The 18,611-nt window shown below is 39.3% G+C and overlaps 1 protein-coding gene across 2 annotated transcripts in view; it reads left to right on the plus strand.

The window, feature by feature from the left end:
* Positions 1 to 18,611, plus strand: part of HOOK3 (hook microtubule tethering protein 3) — a 137,075-nt gene that overhangs the window by 9,621 nt on the left and 108,843 nt on the right. The gene's annotated exons all lie outside the window — the stretch shown is intronic.

Here is an 18,611-nt window from a genome sequence, read left to right on the forward strand (position 1 = left end):
CTTACACATGGATATTTATTAGTTTGAAAACATGGATTAAAAAATAAAGTACTTACATGAAACGTGTGTAAAGTAAGAGTTGTAGGTGGCAGCAGCACTAGTTTTGATGGAATGTACTTGTTAGGGATAGATTGGGTTGCAAGTTTAATAAGGGCTGTAATTGTTTTAGTACTCTAATGGTTTTAGCAGAATTATTTGTTCTTCTATTTTTTGGCATAAACTTGGCAGAAATTTTCTTGTTAGTAGCCAGATTTTGCTGTTAAAGGGGTATCTAAGATGCTTACTCCATTTTTCTTTAGGATTTTGCTGAAATATCATCTCATCAGTGACACCTGCCCTGAGTAGCCACATAAAATGGCAATGACAATTCCCTTATACTTCCTATCCCCCTTAAGCTTTTGTGTTCTTCTTTCAAGTTTGTAACACCATCTGATATACCATATATTTGGTTGTTCATTTATATGCCCCAATATCTCCAAACACATACACACAGAATGTAAACTCTACATGGAGCCAGGGAATTTGTTTTCACTGTTGTATACAAGCAACAGGCAAATGCCTGGTTTCATGTTGAACCATATGAAATTGCTCTTCTTTATAAGTAAAAATGATCAAAATCAGCAGTTCCTCCTAGTTTAATATGCATTGTGGGTGCTTATGTTTGTTGAGTGACTAAAGGAAGGCATATTTGTTTGGGATATATAAAACATACCCAATTCTTCTAAGTACTTTGAAAACATAATAGTTATGAAATTGGTATTATATGACTATCAACTTTTGACCTAGGAATTTTTTAAAATAAAGGATTATGTGTGAATTTAAGAAGTCATTGGGTTTGTTGTAATTTGCTGATACTTTTATACTTTGAAGCCATGAACACTTGTCAGCCTGATGATTTAAAAAGATTTACATATCACTAGCTGGGTTGCCCCGCATTTCTGTTGAAAATCAGTGTCATTATTAAGTGAATTATTGGTATACTTTGCAATTAGCTACATAGAGTTGCCATAGAGCTCAGATGCCAACATTTCAGATTATCTGTCTCTTTGCCTTTAGAACTGGGGACTCATGTTTGAACTCTATAGCTTGTTTTTACTTTCTTTTATAACTTAAAGCGCATGGTACATTTTTCCAGATATATAGGCACACAGGTTTTTTAATGAAGCTCAAGAAGGCTCGTTGGGGCCGGGCGCGATGGCTCACACCTGTAATCCCAGCACTTTGGGAGGCCGAGGCGGGCGGACCACGAGGTCAGGAGATCAAGACCATCCTGGCTAACACAGTGAAACCCCGTCTCTACTAAAAATACAAAAAAAAAAAAAAAATTAGCTGGGCATGGTGGCGGGAGCCTATAGTCCCAGCTACTGGGGAGGCTGAGGCAGGAGAATGGCATGAACCCAGGAGGCGGAGCTTGCAGTGAGCCGAGATGGCATCATTGCACTCCAGCCTGGGCGACAAAGCGAGACTCCGTCTCAAAAAAAAAAAAAAAAGTCTTGTTGGAAACCTGTCCTGCCCTGGTTTGAGCACTCTGAGAAGAGTAATTTTGTCATTTTCATGGTCCCCTCTGAGTGGTGCCCTAATTTTAGCCTTCCCATTGTCTGGAGAGTTTCACTCTAGAAGTTCTTGATAAAAATTATTTGAGTGTGTGGGCTTAGCTCAGTGAACTTTACAGGTATAGGTCAATACATGATTTTTTTTTTTTTTTTTGCCTAAGCTAGTTTGAGTAGGATCTTTATCACTTAGAGAAACCAGAAGGAAGAAAGTATATATATATATTGTTTCATCAAAACAAGATTTCAGGAACCAGACAAGGATGTCGACTCTGCCACTTCTGTTCAACACTCTTTACCAGAGCAATGAGGCAAAATAAAGTAAAATAAAATAAAAAAGTAAAAGGTGTCTAAACAGGAAAGAAAGACATGAAATTGTCACTGTTTCCTGACAATGTGACATTACATACAAAAAGCCACAAAGACTCCAGAAAAAACTGTTAGACCTGGTAAATGAATATAGTAAAGTTGCAGTATACAAAATCAACCTACAAAAATCAGTAGTGTTTCTAAGTACTAACAACAAACTATCTGAAAAAGAAATCAAGAAAACAATCCCTTTTATAGTAGCTACCAAGTAAAATATAATACTTAGGAATACATTTAACCAACAAGGTGAAAGATCCGTACATTGAAAACTATAAAACATTGATGAAAGAAGTTGAAGTCTCCAATAAAGGAAAGATACTCTGTGTTCATAAATTAGAATTATTGTTAAAATGTCCATACTACAGCCCTTCATGCTAAAAACTCTCAATAAATTCGGTATTGAAGGAACGTATCTCAAAATAATAAGAGCTATTTATGACAAACCCACAGCCAATATCATACTGAATGGGCAAAAACTGGAAGCATTCCCTTTGAAAGCTGGCGCAAGACAGGGATGCCCTCTCTCACCACTCCTATTCAACATAGTGTTGGAAGTTCTGGCTAGGGCAATCAGGCAAGAGAAAGAAATCAAGGGTATTCAGTTAGGAAAAGAAGAAGTCAAATTGTCCCTGTTTGCAGATGACATCATTGTCTATTTAGAAAACCCTATCGTCTCAGCCCAAAATCTCCTTAAGCTGATAAGCAACTTCAGCAAAGTCTCAGGATACAAAATCAATGTGCAAAGATCACAGGCATTCTTACACACCAGTAACAGACAAACAGAGAGCCAAATCATGAATGAACTTCCATTCACAATAGCTTCAAAGAGAATCAAATACCTAGGAATCCAACTTACAAGGGATGTAAAGGACCTCTTCAAGGAGAACTACAAACCACTGCTCAGTGAAATAAAAGAGGACACAAACAAATGGAAGAACATACCATGCTCATGGATAGGAAGAATCAATATTGTGAAAATGGCCATACTGCCCAAGGTAATTTATAGATTCAATGCCATCCCCATCAAGCTACCAATGAGTTTCTTCACAGAATTGGAAAAAACTGCTTTAAAGTTCATATGGAACCAAAAAAGAGCCTGCATTGCCAAGACAATCCTAAGTCAAAAGAACAAAGCTGGAGGCATCGCACTACCTGACTTCAAACTATACTACAAGGCTACAGTAACCAAAACAGCATGGTACTGGTACCAAAACAGAGATATAGACCAATGGAACAGAACAGAGCCCTCAGAAATAATACCACACATCTACAGCCATCTGATCTTTGACAAACCTGACAAAAACAAGAAATGGGGAAAGGATTCTCTGTTTAATAAATGGTGCTGGGAAAATTGGCTAGCCATAAGTAGAAAGCTGAAACTGGATCCTTTCCTTACTCCTTATACAAAAATTAATTCAAGATGGATTAGAGACTTAAATGTTAGACCTAATACCATAAAAACCCTAGAAGAAAACCTAGGTAATACCATTCAGGACATAGGCATGGGCAAGGACTTCATGTCTAAAACACCAAAAGCAATGCAACAAAAGCCAGAATTGACAAATGGGATCTCATTAAACTAAAGAGCTTCTACACAGCAAAAGAAACTACCATCAGAGTGAACAGGCAACCTACAGAATGGGAGAAAATTTTTGCAATCTACTCCTCTGACAAAGGGCTAATATCCAGAACCTACAAATAACTCAACCAAATTTACAAGATAAAAACAACCCCATCAAAAAGTGGGCAAAGGATATGAACAGACATTTCTCAAAAGAAGACATTCATATAGCCAACAGACACATGAAAAAATGCTCATCATCACTGGCCATCAGAGAAATGCAAATCAAAACCACAATGAGATACCATCTCACACCAGTTAGAATGGTAATCATTAAAAAGTCAGGAAACAACGGGTACTGGAGAGGATGTGGAGAAATAGGAACACTTTTACACTGTTGGTGGGATTGTAAACTAGTTCAACCATTATGGAAAACACTACGGCAATTCCTCAAGGATCTAGAACTAGAAATACCATATGACCCAGCCATCCCATTACTGGGTATATACCCAAAGGATTATAAATCATGCTGCTATAAAGACACATGCACACGTATGTTTATTGTGGCACTATTCACAAGAGCAAAGACTTGGAATCAACCCAGATGTCCATCAGTGACAGACTGGATTAAGAAAATGTGGCACATACACACCATGGAATACTGTGCAGCCATAAAAAAGGATGAGTTCCTGTCCTTTCTAGGGACACGGATGAAGCTGGAAACCATCATTCTCAGAAAACTATCACAAGAACAGAAAACCAAACACTGCATGTTCTCACTTATAGGTGGGAATTGAACAATGAGATCACTTGGACACGGAAGGGGAACATCACACACCGGGGCCTATTGTGGGGAGGCGGGAGCGGGGAGGGATGGCATTGGGAGTTATACCTGATGTGAATGATGAGTTGATGGGTGCAGCGCACCAACATGGCACATGCATACATATGTAACAAACCTGCATGTTGTGCACATGTACCCTAGAACTTAAAGTATTAAAAAAAAAAAACTGTCCATACTACCCAAAGTGATCTGCAGATTCAATGCATTCCCCATAAAAATTCCAATAACCTTTTTCACAGAAATAAGGAACAAACCTAAAATTCATATGAAATGGCAAAAGACCCCAAATAGCCAAAGCAATCATGAGCAAAAAGAACAAAGCTGGAGAAATCTCACTACCCGATTTTAAACTCTATTGCAAAGCTGTGGTATTTGAAACAACACAGTGCTGGCATAAAAATAGACACATTGACCAGTGGAACAGTATAGAAATTCCAGAAGTGAACTGATACATCTATAGTCAGTTGATTTTCCACAAAGGTGCCACAAACACCCAATGAGGAAAGGACAAGTCTCTTCTGTAAAGGGTGTTGGGAAAAGTAGATATCCATATGCAGAAGAATAAAGTTAGACCCTTATCTCACCCCACATGCAAAAATCAATTCAGAATGGATTAAAGACTTAAACATACCTCCTGAATTTGAAAAACGAATGGAAGGAAACATAGGGGGAAAGCTTCTTCATATCGGTCTGGGAGATGATTTTTTGAATTTGACCCCAAAACAGGTAACAACAGCAAAAATAGACAGATGGGATTACATCAAACTAAAAACTTTTGCATGATAAAGGAAACAAGCAACAGAGTGAAGAGACAAACTACAGATTGGAGAAAATATTTGCAAGCCATACATCTAATAAGAGGTTTCTATCCAGTCTGTATAAGGAACTTAAGCAACTGAATATCAAGAGAACAGATAACTGAATTTAAAAAGCATGAAGGACCTGAATAAACATCTTCAAAAGAAGATATACAGCTGGTTAACAGGCATATGAAAAAATGCTCATCACTGATCACCAGGGAAATATAAATTAAAACCACAATGAGCTGTCACCTCACACCTATCAGAATGGCTATTATCAAAAAGGTGAAAGATAAGTGTTGGTGAGGATGTGGAGCAGAGGGAACCCTTATGCACTGTTGTTGGGAATGTAAATTAGTACAGCCATTATGGAAAACTGTACAAAAAGCTAAAAATAGAATTACCATATGATCCAGCAATCCTGCTTTTGTGTATATAGCCAAAGGATTTGAAACTGGTATGTTGAAGAGATACCTGCACTTCCACATTTCTTGCAGTATTATTCAAGGTACCCAATTTATGGAAGCAACATAAGTGCCGATTAGCTAATGGATGGATAAAAAAGATGTGGTGTATATGTGCACAATGAAATACTGTTCAGCCTTTATTCATCGATTGATCGAGACAGGGTCTCACTCTATCACCCAGACTGGAGTGAAGTAGATTGACCAGGGCTCACTGCAACCTCAAACTCCCAGGCTCAGATGATGCTCCCACTGTAGCCTTCCTACTAGCTTCTGGGAGCACAGGCATGCACACACTCAGCCTTTTTTTTTTTTTTTTTTTTTTTTGGTAGAGATGGGGTCTCACTGTGTGGCCCAGGCTGGTCTTGAACTCCTGGGCTCAAGCAGTCCTCCTGCCTTGGCCTGTCAAAGTGCTGAGATTAAAGGCATAAGCCAAAGTGCCCATGCTCCCAAAGAAGGAAATTCTGTCATTTTCAACAACATGGACAAACCTGAAGGACATTGTGCTAAGTGAACTAAGCCAGGCACAGAAAGACAAATAAGTCTTACTTATGTGGAATCTAAAACAATTGAACTCATAGAAGCAGAGAATAGAATGGTGTTTACCAGAGGCAGGGGGGCGAGGGGAATGGGGAGATGATAGAGGGCACAGAGTTTCCTCTGTGGAATACACAGAGGAGGAATACAGTTTTTTGGGATTTATTGTAAAGCATGGTGACCATAGTTGTTAATAATGTATATTTCGAAATTCTGAGGGAGCAGATTTCAAATGTTCTCACCATAAAACAAAAATTTGAGGCAATGGATATTAATTAGCTTGATTTAATAAGTCCACATTGTATACATATATCATAATATCAGTTTGTACCCATAAATACAGTTTGTCAATGTAAATTTTGAAAAATTTTTTTCATGAATTGAAATAAACAAGATATACATTGTGTTCCGCAAAGTGGTCTTTTCATTTACCAAAGTCTTATAGGCATATTTCTTATCAATACTCAGTTTTCAATCTTTCTTTCTTCCTAGAATGCTTTCCTTTTTTTTTTTCCTTTTGTTGAGATATGGCACACACAGAAAAGTATTCTACAAAGAGTGATAATTTTGCATGTATGTTTTGCATATCTCCTATAACCTCTACTCAGATTGAGATACAGAACATTTCCAGCTCCTCCCTACTCAATACCTCTATGCCAAAGATAGCCATGATTCTGACTTCCCTGCCATTAATTAGTTTTGCCTGTTCTTGAATGTCTTGTAAGTAGAATCATACAGTATGTACTCTCGTGTTTGTCTTAAATTCAACATAATGTCTGTGAGATTTATCCATATTGTTACACAGTATCTATTTTAAATAGTTGTATGATATATACAGCATCACCAACATTGATTCCTTCTTTGTCAATTTCATATTTATTGAATGGCTACTTTGTGTCCAGCATCCCTGATAAAACTACCAGCCACATAGACGTGGTGTCCACCCTCAGGAGGTTCATAAGTGGGGAAAACATTTTAATTAACTATGAGAACAAAACTGCTGTTGTAACAAGTGGTACAGAGAAGGGTACAATGTTATGAAAGTTTACACAGGGTATATTTTTAACTTAGTTTAGGAGGTCGTGAACATTTTACCTGAGAAAGTAAAGGTAATTTAAATCTAAAAGTCACCGATACCTTCATGGAGGGAAGAACTTACTCAAAGACCCTGCAGGATGGTGGAATATGGTGAGCACTGCTATGGAAAGGAAAGGTGCGAGTGTTTACTGCACAGAGGGTGAGCGTTGTGCAGATCAGAATGAAAAGGTAGATGGAGCCAGACCATGCAGAGCCGTGTCTTTTTTCTAAGGGCTATAAGAGGCTGGGCACTGTGGCTCATGCCTATAATCCCAGCACTTTGGGAGGCCAAGGTGGGTGTATCACCTAAGGTCAGGAGATCAAGACCAGCCTGACCAACATGGTGAACCTCCGTCTCTACAAAAGTAAAAAAATTAGCCGGGCGTGGTGGCGCGCGCTTGTAATCCCAGCTACTAGGGAGGCTGAGGCAGGAGAATAGCTTGAACCGGGGAAGTGGAGTTTGCAGTGAGCCGAGATTGTGCCATTGCACTCCAGCCTGGGCAACAGAGCGAAACTGCGTCTCAAAAAAAAAAAAAAAAAAAAAAAAAGACATAATCTAAGGGCTATAAGAAGCAGTTGAAGGCTTTGGCGGTTGGGGGGATTAACGAATTGCATTTACATTTTGAAAAATATTCTGGCTGCAGGTATAAAATTAATTGGAAGAGGCCAGGGTGATGAGGGATAATTAGTTAGGAAGAAATTTGTAATACTTTGGAAGGGAGATAGTGGTACCTTAGACTAGGAGGTGCTGAAGAATATGAAGACAATTGGGTGGACTCAAAATGGTATATAAAATCAGCATATTTTGATGGTTGGTATGGGGGGAGTTGACGTTCAGGTTTTTAACTTAAGCAAATACACTGCAGAGGGTATAAACCACTGATATTGGAAAACTGAAAGAAGATCTGCTGTGGAAGGAAGCTGAATGTGTCATGAGTGTAGTTTGGGGGACATCAAATCCGAATGGTATTGAAAAATCAAGAGGAAATGTGAAGTTGACAGTCTAGAGTTCAGAACAGGAGTCCGAACTGGAGATATCTCTTTGGCTATCTCTTAATTGAAGCTGTAAGTGTGGATTAAATCACTTTAGGGGAGAATATTGGGCAAGAAGGAAAAAATCTGTCCCCTGAGCCTTGAACTTTGGCCTTTAATTGTTGGGTAGAGGAGCAACTGGCAGAGTGGCCAGAGGGGTAGGAGGAAAGCCAGGTGAGTGTGGGTGCCAAAAAGAGGATTTTACTGGAAACATCAGTCCTTTTCATTTTGTCTGAGCTGACAAGTGAGACATCATTTTGTAGTTTTAGGAGAAATTTGAAATGTGAATGGATCTAAGTATGCTTTTTGTTAATGCAAGTTTTTATATCTGTTTGGTCTTTTAAGTTGTTTTATCTGCTTTACAGCTTTCAGAATTTTATTGCTCTTGACATCTCTCTCATTCTTTTTGTCTATGCAGATTCATGTCCCCTACTTAGGTTTTTAAAAATTGATAGACTTTTTAAGAGCTGTTTTACCTTCAGAGCAAAATTGAGTGGAAAAGAGTTCAGTATGGGATGGTGAAAAGGTTCTGGAGGTGGGTGGTGGTGATGGTTGTGCAACAGTGTGAATGTATTTGATACCACTGAACTGTGCACTTAAAAATGGTTAAAATGGTAAATTTTATGTTGTGTATATTTTACAATGTTTAAAAAGTTTTTAAAATATGAGCAAGAAAATACAGTGAGTTCCTACATCCCCCTTGCCCACCACACACTGCCTTCCCCCACCACAGTGGTATATTTGTTACAATAGATAAACCAACACTGGCACATCAATACTGCTCAAAGGCCATCGTGAACATTAGTGTTCACTCTTGGTGGTGTACATCCTATGGGTTTTGACAAATGTGTTTTATATATCTACCGTTGTAGTATTACAGAATAGTTTCTCGGCCATAAATATCCTGTGTATTCCACCTATTTATCCCTCTTCCCAAACCCGGGAAGCCCTAATCTTTTTATCTACTGTCTGCATAGTAAGTATACAATTTGATAAATTTTGACCTGTGTATATGCCTGTGAAGCTATCCCCACAAGCAAGGCAATGAAGGCATTCATCACTTCTAAAAGTGTCCTCATGTCCCATTGTAACCCCTTCTTTCCTGCTACCCTCTTTCCCATCCCCAAGCAAACACTGCTCTGCTTTCTGTCATTATAGATTAATTTGCATTTTCTAAATTTTATATAAATGGACTCAGTGTGTTTTGAGGGAAGAAATGTGACTTCTTTCATGTGGTATAATTTTGTGATTCATGTTGTTATCTGTATTAATAGTTCGTACATTTCCCATTGTATGGATATACCACGATTTACATATCCATTCATCTGTTGATGAACATGTGGGTTATTTCCAGTGGGGCTATTACAAATAAAGGTGCTGTGAACATTAGTGTACAATTCTTTGTATGAACATATGCTTCAATTTCCCTTGGGTGTATTCTGTTCCACCTAGGAGAGGAGTGGCTGGATCATATGGTAGGTCTATGCTTAATATTCAAGAAACTGCCAAACTGTTTCCAAAGCCAGTGTGACATTTACGTTTACATCAACAGTGTATGAGGATTCCTGTTGCTCCACAGTCTCACCACCACTTGCTAAGGTCAGTCTTTTCATTTTAGCCATTCTAGTGGCTGTCTAGTGGTTTTAATTTTCATTTCAATAATGATTAATGATGTTTCCTTTGCCAGTCATTAAAAAAAAAAAAAAAGAATTTAAATTCATTGTTGATGCTGTAGAACTTGTAGTTAGTTCTTGGTGAACCTACACAGTACATATGCCAGAAATACAGTGAATGCTTTGCCCTGATTCAACTTTGGTTCCCTTTACCTTGATCTGAAAGAAATTTGGTTCTCTCCTAACAGGACTACTTTGTCAGACTTCTCAAGTGATGGCTGTTGTTTCTCCCACAGGCTTCATATACCAGGAAACTCATGGTGGTGCTTCTCCATACTGCTTCTAGCCACACCTTCATTTTTCCTAAAGCCCTATAATTTTGAATCTTGTGACAACATTCTCTGCCCTTCATTGTTACTGTAATTCTCCCTCATTTCCCAACAATTTGGATGGATATAGTACTCTTGTCTAAACTCTTAGTGATTTAAGTATGCACTTAGATGATTTTTCATATTGTTGCCTCTGTTTCTTGAGCTGTTCTCCATTAATCTTGTCTTCCACCCAACTTCCATCTTCACCTACTCATTCCCATGATTATGCCCTATACCCTATAATTATGAATAATATGTAATCCCTCAACAATCTCAGTTTTCTATTTACCTCTATTTGATCACTACTTCCTGTCATTCCCTGTCACTTGCTCTGGTACCAAGATGCCAAGAATTCTTCAGTTTTCTAGTACTGATGGGACTTCAACATGGCTCTTCACCTGTATGCTGTTCTGTCTCTTTCGTCTTAGTCAGTTGAGATTCCATGGCCAATCGTATTCGCTCTTTGTACACATTTTTAGTTCCTTGGGTCTTCTCGTATTTCTTTGTATTTGTTTGACAGTACCACAACTCTGGTTAAATCTACTCAAAATCATCTCTTTACCAGTTCTCCCCTCTTTCCTGCATCATCAGTTGTCCCTCCTCTACTGGATCATATCCTTAAGCATAGAAGCAAACTGTTATTTCTTTTATCTTTAAAAATATTTCTCCACTGGGCGCTGTGGCTCATGCCTGTAATCCCAGCACTTTGGGAGGTGGAGATGGGCGGATCACTTGAGGTCAGGAGTTCAAGATCAGCCTGGCCAACATGGGCACCCGAAATCCCATCACTTGAGTTTCAGTATGGCATTCCAGAGATGTATAGAAATTACTTATAAAAGTTGGAAGAGGCCAGGAACTAGATGCCGACTTTAGATACCAGGAAAGTTTGATTTCTTCTAATTTTCCCCAGATAAGGAGTTTTGCCTCCTGGTGGCCTGTTAGTCACTGGGTGGGCTTTGCTCCCTTCTAAATTCCTCAGATGAGAAGTTTTTGTCTCCAGGGTCTGTCCAGTGGTCACCAGGTGATTTTCGCTTTCCTCAGTCTCTACAAAAGTATAATTAGCTGGGCATGATGGCGCATGCTTATAGTCCTAACTTCCCATGCCTGGGAGGCTGAGGCAGGAGGATCACTGAGTCTAGAAGTCGGATTGTGCTACTGCACTCCAGGCTGGGCAACAGAGCTGGATTCTGTCTCAAAACAAAACAAGGCCCAAAAAACCTGCACTTGTCAGGGCTACCATGATGTATATATTGCTTTTTTTTTTTTTTTTTTTTTTTTTTTTTGAAGACAGCGTCTTGCTCTTGTCACCCAGGCCGGAGAGCATTGCCACGATTTCGGCTCACTGCAACCTCCACTTCCCGGGTTCAAGTGATTCTCCTGCCTCAGCCTCCCGGTTAGCTGGGATTACAGGTGCCCGCCACCATGCCCAGCTAATTTTTGTATTTTTAGTGGAGTGTCACCGTGTTTTAGGGGTTTCACCATGTTGGCCAGGCTGGTCTCAAACTCCTGGCCTCGGGAGATCTGCCCGTCTCGGCTTCTCAAAGTGCTGGGATTACAGGCATGAGCCACCGTGCCCAGCCATACATTGCTAACTTTAATGGTCCATTCTCAGTTCTTCTCCTAACCTGTCAGCGTCATTTGATAACACTTATCATGTTTACCTCCTTGTAACACATTTAAAATTTGACTTCCAGGATACTGAAGTGGTTCTTTAGTAAAAAATCAGATTTTCTCCTGAGAACCCTGCATTAGTGTCCCATTTCACTCAGGCTAAGAACCGAAGTACTTACAGTAGTACATGAGATCCTAAGTGATGTGGGCCACTTGTCACCACTCTGGCCTCATTCGCCCAGCATCCTTTCCCACAGCGGCTCCCTGGCTCATCCCAGGCCCACCAAATATCTCATGCCTAAATGCTTTGGTGTGGCTGATCCTCTGCCTCTCTATCAGGTGTTCCCTTCCCACTCTCCTCACCACCTTCCAGCACCCCCGACATTGGTAAGTTTTTCAGTGGAGCCTGCCCTGCCCACCCTTTTTAATATTGCCACCTCCTCTTACCCTGCTCTATTGTAGGTATCCGGAAAATATTTGTTGAATAAATGAATATGGAATTACACAATTTAACTGTAAAATTAAAAGAAAGCTAATTTGTCTTTTTTTGGCCTTTTGTTTTCAAGAAGGGTTTACCACTCTTGTTTTCTGTCAACATTTTCTCTGACACCAATTAGGTGCCCTGTAGTTCCATTGGATTCTGATCCTAATTACCTGAGTTAGCTCAGACCTCACAAGTTAAGGGCATAATCCTTCAATTCTGACAGGAACTACACAGAATAAGTATTGAGAAAATAACTTTTATCTGAGGAATGAGTCCTTTTAAATTATAAGACCCAGAGAGACATTAAGATGGGTCAGCAGTCACGTCCTACTCCCGCTTTGCACTGTGTGTTCATCTCATGAAAGTGCTTGCTGTTGCCACAAGTAGCTGTACATTAACCTAATAAAGCCGCACCGGACAGTCTAATCCACACCTGTAACTTAAAGGTGTCTAGCCAGTCACTAATCAATGCTATTTCTGTAAATCAGTGAGAATTCCTAACAACTTTGTATCAACCTACTCTCTGTCTACCCACCCCTCCTTTTTTGAAACCTTTAAATACAAACCTGCACATAACAAAGGCCAAATGGAGCTCATATCCAAGGTTACTTGGGTCTAAGTGTTTTCGGCAGCTGTCTTTGCTTTGGCTCAGGTAAACTCTTTAAATCATATTTTGTGCTTCATCCTCTTCGTTTTGGGTTGACAGTACAGACCCCACAAATTCAAGTTAAGGTCCCAGTGCCAAAAGACAACTAGTTGGAAATAGTCCTCAGTGCACCTGTATTTTACCCAGCCAACCACAGATTCAAGGGTTCCCATGACCAGCAGGGGCTTTAAGAGCAGGGCCCTTAAGTTGGATAATTTGTTAGAATGACTCACAGCACTCCAGAAAGCACTATAATTACAATCAGTTTTATTATAAAGGATACAGCTTGGTAACAGCCAATGTAAAAGAAGCATATGGCAAAAAACAAAACTGGGGGCAGTGCAGAGCTTCCCTGCCCTCTCTGGGCATGCCTCCCACCCAGCGCGTTGAGGTGATCATCAGCCTGGGAGCTCACCAAACCCTGTTGTTAATGGTTTTTATTTGGGATCTCATTACATAGGTATGATTGAAGTCATTGGTCATGTGATTGAACTCAGTCTCCAGTACCTCCTCCCTTTCCCTTTGGGGCTGAATGTTCCAACCTCTAATAAGGTTGGTTCCTCTGTGACAAGCCCCCATCCTGAAGCAATAAAGGGGCCGACAAACTGTGGTATGGTTTAAAGGAGCTCCTTATGAACTACAAAAGACACTCCACTCAGGAAATTCCAAGAGTTTAGGAGATCAGTGCCAGGAAATAAGGGACAGAGACCAAATACAATTTTTATTATAACACAACCACATGCTTGATTGAAAGAGTAAGGTCAGAAGTGCCAAGTTGTGCCTCCAAGTGCCACTGGTTTTTGTTTTCAAAGTTCAAGAAGGGGGAAAAGAAAATAGGATGAAAGTCAAGCTGTGGCCCCTGCTGGAATGTCTCATAAATGGATATTTTTTATAGTACACTAAGTTGTCTGTTGGAATCTATCCCTTATGTACCTGTATTGTTTATTTTGACTTAGGGCCTTAGTGTAAATTGCCAAATTTTTGTTGTCATTATGGATGTGAAATTTTATTATAGTCAACTCTAACACATATTTAATGGCAGAGTACCAAGATTATTTTAGGTCATTAAAAGGTTATTAGGAAATAGTCATGCCTAAGAATCAAAGTATCTGTAAAAAACACTAAAATTTGCTAGTAAAGATGCTCTGGTTAAGAAATGAAACCAAATACGTTTGTTTTGGATCCCATTTGCTTTCATTAAGAAAATTACATTGGGCCGAGGTGGGTGAATCACTTGAGGTCAGGAGTTCAAGACCAGCCTGGCCAACATGGTGAAACCCTGTCTCTACTAAAAATAAAAAATTAGCCCAGCCTGGTGGTGGATGCCTGTAGTCCCAGCTACTAGAGAGGCTGAGGTGGGAGGATCACTTAAACCCCCGAGGCAGAGATCACACCATTGCACTCCAGCCTGGGCAACAAAGCGAGACATTCTCTCTCTCAAAAAAAAAAAGAAAAGAAAAGAAAGAAGATTGCATTGCTTAAATAATTCTAGCAGTAGAAGTAAAATTTAATTTTTTTTTTTTAATTTCTGTGAAGGCATTTGATGTAAGAAGACAATATACTTCTGGAATTTTTCTAAGAATTAAAATTAGTGGGCTTTTCCTTTAGCTTAAGCTATGACTGGTACAAAAGTTATAAACAAGTAAATGTGTTACTGGCAAATTAAGGAAATGATTTTGTGTATTTTCTTTTAGCAGGAGTTAAGACATAACGAGAAGCTAATAATAGCTTCTTACTCATGAAGAGCTTCCCCAGTAAGATTACCACTTGTTATTTACATATCTATGCAGAACCGTCATCTCTTAAGAGTTTTGAGAAAGTTACCTTTATATTGTTTTATTCTAGCCTGCGACCATTAATTAAGGAATCTTTAGAAAACATTACTGAAATTGTGAAGTACTTATGGCAATGGAAGCTACGGCTAGATGCCTGCCTATATGGCTTCAGAATTTACCAGGGAAAGTAATATTGAATATGAGAAGGCTTAAGACTGCCATTCTTGGTGTATTTTGCCTGAGTAGTAGATTGGAAACTTAAGTGCTGTCCCTTTAACCAAATTTACTGAGAAGCTGCTGTGTGCCAGCCACAAGGGATTGGGAAGGATAGCAAGGAATAAGAGGAAATGCCTGCCCTTCATGAACAAGAAGGTAATAGAATGATGCTGGTCTTTTTCTACTTGTGACCTAGTTTACAGAGCATGAAGGGGGTAATTAGCCACAGGACCTTAGTGTTTTACTAGAACTGGTTATGTGTTGAACTCTCCTGATCTGTTTTAACAAAAATAATTATACTGTCAACTCTGACAGTTAACTGTCTGATTGAGCTTGGGAAAATTACTTAATTTCTGAGTCTGATGTTCGTTAACTATAAGGATAATAATACCTACCTTCCCTGCAGTGCTTTTGTGAATGTGCAGTGCCTGGTTCAATGCCTGGTATGTTGCTGATATAATACAGATGTTACTGGTGTCATACATGGCGTACATGATAGTAGCAACTGATTTTGTTGTCTACCCTTCTGAGCTCAGACATGATCCTTAGCTTTTGATTTGGTAGTCTTTTAAGGAATAAGCAGGCTGTATCATGATGCCTGATTTGAAACATTGTATTTGAACTTCTCTGAGTTCTTTTATTCATAAGATGTATTACTCTAAATTGTACATGAAGTGTTTTATAACCTCGGAGATCTTGGAGTACATAATTTCTTGGACATTGTAAATTTTTTTTTTTTTTTTTTTTTTTAAGTAAAGGTCTTTCTGGTGAGAGTAACACTAAGTCCTTCAACTGAGTGAACCTGACTTGCCTCTCGGGTGGTAGGTTCTGGTGGGTTCATGCCTTTCTTTGGCTTTGGATGGTCATCAGCTGCAGGGCACCAGATTCATGTGTGAGTCTTTTTTAGTTGGAAAGCAATACTTGATTGCTAATGATTGTGCTTTTTAAGTGATAGCTTTTTAGGTTAAGGATCAAAAATAATATTGAATATTTTTTGACTTCTGAATTGATTTTTATAACTCTTTAATGTTTTAGTAGAAATCACTTCAGTTGGTCCCTAAAGTCCTGTGTGTCCTCCTTGCAGCCCCCATCCTTTTTGCTGCATATAATTGGACCAGGAATGAAAAAAGAGACTTTCTGGATCATTGAGGTTTTCCTGGGGATTTAGAATTGGGACTGAATGACAGCTGGTCTTCAAACAAATTGCTTGGACTGAAGTGATACAGGCTTGGAACATACCTGCAGCCATTTTTAGTATTGTTTATGGAGAAATAGGAAAAGGCTGGTCTATGGAGAGAAAATGGTGTAGATGGATAGAAAGAAACAAAGATGAAAGTCAGAGAGTATTGTCCAATACTTGGTGAGGCCCAGCTATCTTTAGTACCATAATATCAGTGATCTTACAGTAAGTTGCCTTTTTTGCATAAGTTTGCTCAAATTGGTTTCTTTTTTTTATTTTAATTTTAATTTTTATTTTTTATTATACTTTAAGTTCTAGGGTACATGTGCATAACGTGCAGGTTTGTTACATATGTATACTTGTGCCATGTTGGTGTGCTGCACCCATCAACTCGTCATCACCCATCAACTCGTCATTTACATCAGGCCCAATGCAGTCCCTCCCCTCTCCCCCCTCCCCGTGATAGGCCCCAGTGTGTGATGTTCCCCTTCCCGAGTCCAAGTGATCTCATTGTTCAGTTCCCACCTATGAGTGAGAACATGCGGTGTTTGGTTTTCTGTTCTTGTGATAGTTTGCTAAGAATCATGGTTTCCAGCTGCATCCATGTCCCTAGAAAGGACACAAACTCATCCTTTTTTATGGCTGCATAGTATTCCATGGTGTATATGTGCCACATTTTCTTAATCCAGTCTGTCACTGATAGACATTTGGGTTGATTCCAAGTCTTTGCTCTTGTGAATAGTGCCGCAATAAATATACATGTGCATGTGTCTTTATAGCAGCATGATTTATAATCCTTTGGGTATATACCCAGTAATGGGATGGCTGGGTCATATGGTACTTCTAGTTCTAGATCCTTGAGGAATCGCCGTACTGTTTTCCATAATGGTTGAACTAGTTTACGATCCCACCAACAGTGTAAAAGTGTACCTATTTCTCCACATCCTCTCCAGCACCTGTTGTTTCCTGACTTTTTAATGATTGCCATTCTAACTGGTGTGAGATGGTATCTCATTGTGGTTTTGATTTGCATTTCTCTGATGGCCAGTGATGATGAGCATTTTTTCATGTGTCTGTTGGCTGTATGAATGTCTTCTTTTGAGAAATGTCTGTTCATATCCTTTGCCCACTTTTTAATGGAGTTGTTTGTTTTTTTCTTGTAAATTTGTTTGAGTTATTTGTAGGTTCTGGATATTAGCCCTTTGTCTGATGAGTAGATTGCAAAACTTTTCTCCAGTTCTGTAGGTTGCCTGTTCACTCTGATGGTAGTTTCTTTTGCTGTGCAGAAGCTCTTTAGTTTAATGAGATCCCATTTGTCAATTTTGGCTTTTGTTGCTGTTGCTTTTGGTGTTTTAGACATGAAGTTTTTGCCCATGCCTATGTCCTGAATGGTATTACCTAAGTTTTCTTCTAGGGTTTTTATGGTATTAGGTCTCAGAAGAACCTCAAATAAAGTAGCTTAAAATAATAATAGATGAGTATGATTATCCACGTGCCAAACAATGAAGTTAGCTCCCTTTCTTACACCATGCACAAATGGATTATAGACCTAAATGTAAGAGCCAAGTTATATAAAACTTAAAAGAAAACATACCAATAAATCTTCATGACTTTCGATTAGGCAGGAGCCTCTTAGATATGACACAGAAAGTTCAAGATAGATAAATTGAACCTCATCAAAATTTGACACCGTTGACCTGATATAGTGGCTCATGCCTGTAATCTCAGCACTTTGGGAGGCCAAGGCAGGAGACTCACTTGAGGCCAGGAGTTTGAGACCAGCATGAGCAACATAGTGAGACTCCATCTCTCCAAAAAAAAAAATAATGAAAAGAAAGAAAAAAATTTTATCCAGGCATGGTAGTATGTCTTACCACTAGCTACTCTGGAGGCTGAGGTGGGAAGATGACTTGAGCTCAGGAATACGAATACAAGGTTATAGTGAACTGTGATCATGCCACTTCACTCCAGCCTGGGCAACAGAGTGGGAACCTATCTCTTAAAAAAAAATTAAAAACTTTGTTTGCAAAATATGCCATCAAGAAAGTAGAAAGACATGGCCGGTCACAGTGGCTCAAGCCTCTAATCCCAGCACTTTGGGAGGCTGAGGTGGGCAGATCACTTGAGGTCAGGTGAGGTCAGGAGTTCAAGACCAGCCTGGCTAACATGATGAAACCCTGTCTCTACTAAAAAATACAAAAATTAGCTGGGCATGGTGGTGCATGCCATGTAACTCCAGGTACTTGGGAGGCTGAGGCAGGAGAATTGGTTGCAGTGAGCTGAGATTGTGTCACTGCACTCCAACCTGGGCAACACAGTGAGACTCTGTCTCCAAAAAAAAAGAAAAGAAAATGGAAAAACAGCCTACAAAATGGGAGAAAATATTCACATGTCATATGTCTGTTGGCTGGTATCCTGAATATTAAAACAAACAAAAAACCAAAACTCTTACAATTCAATAAAAAAGGCAACAGTTTTTCA

Source organism: Theropithecus gelada, chromosome 8, assembly GCF_003255815.1.
Source record: "Theropithecus gelada isolate Dixy chromosome 8, Tgel_1.0, whole genome shotgun sequence".
NCBI classification, from domain to species: Eukaryota; Metazoa; Chordata; class Mammalia; order Primates; family Cercopithecidae; genus Theropithecus; species Theropithecus gelada.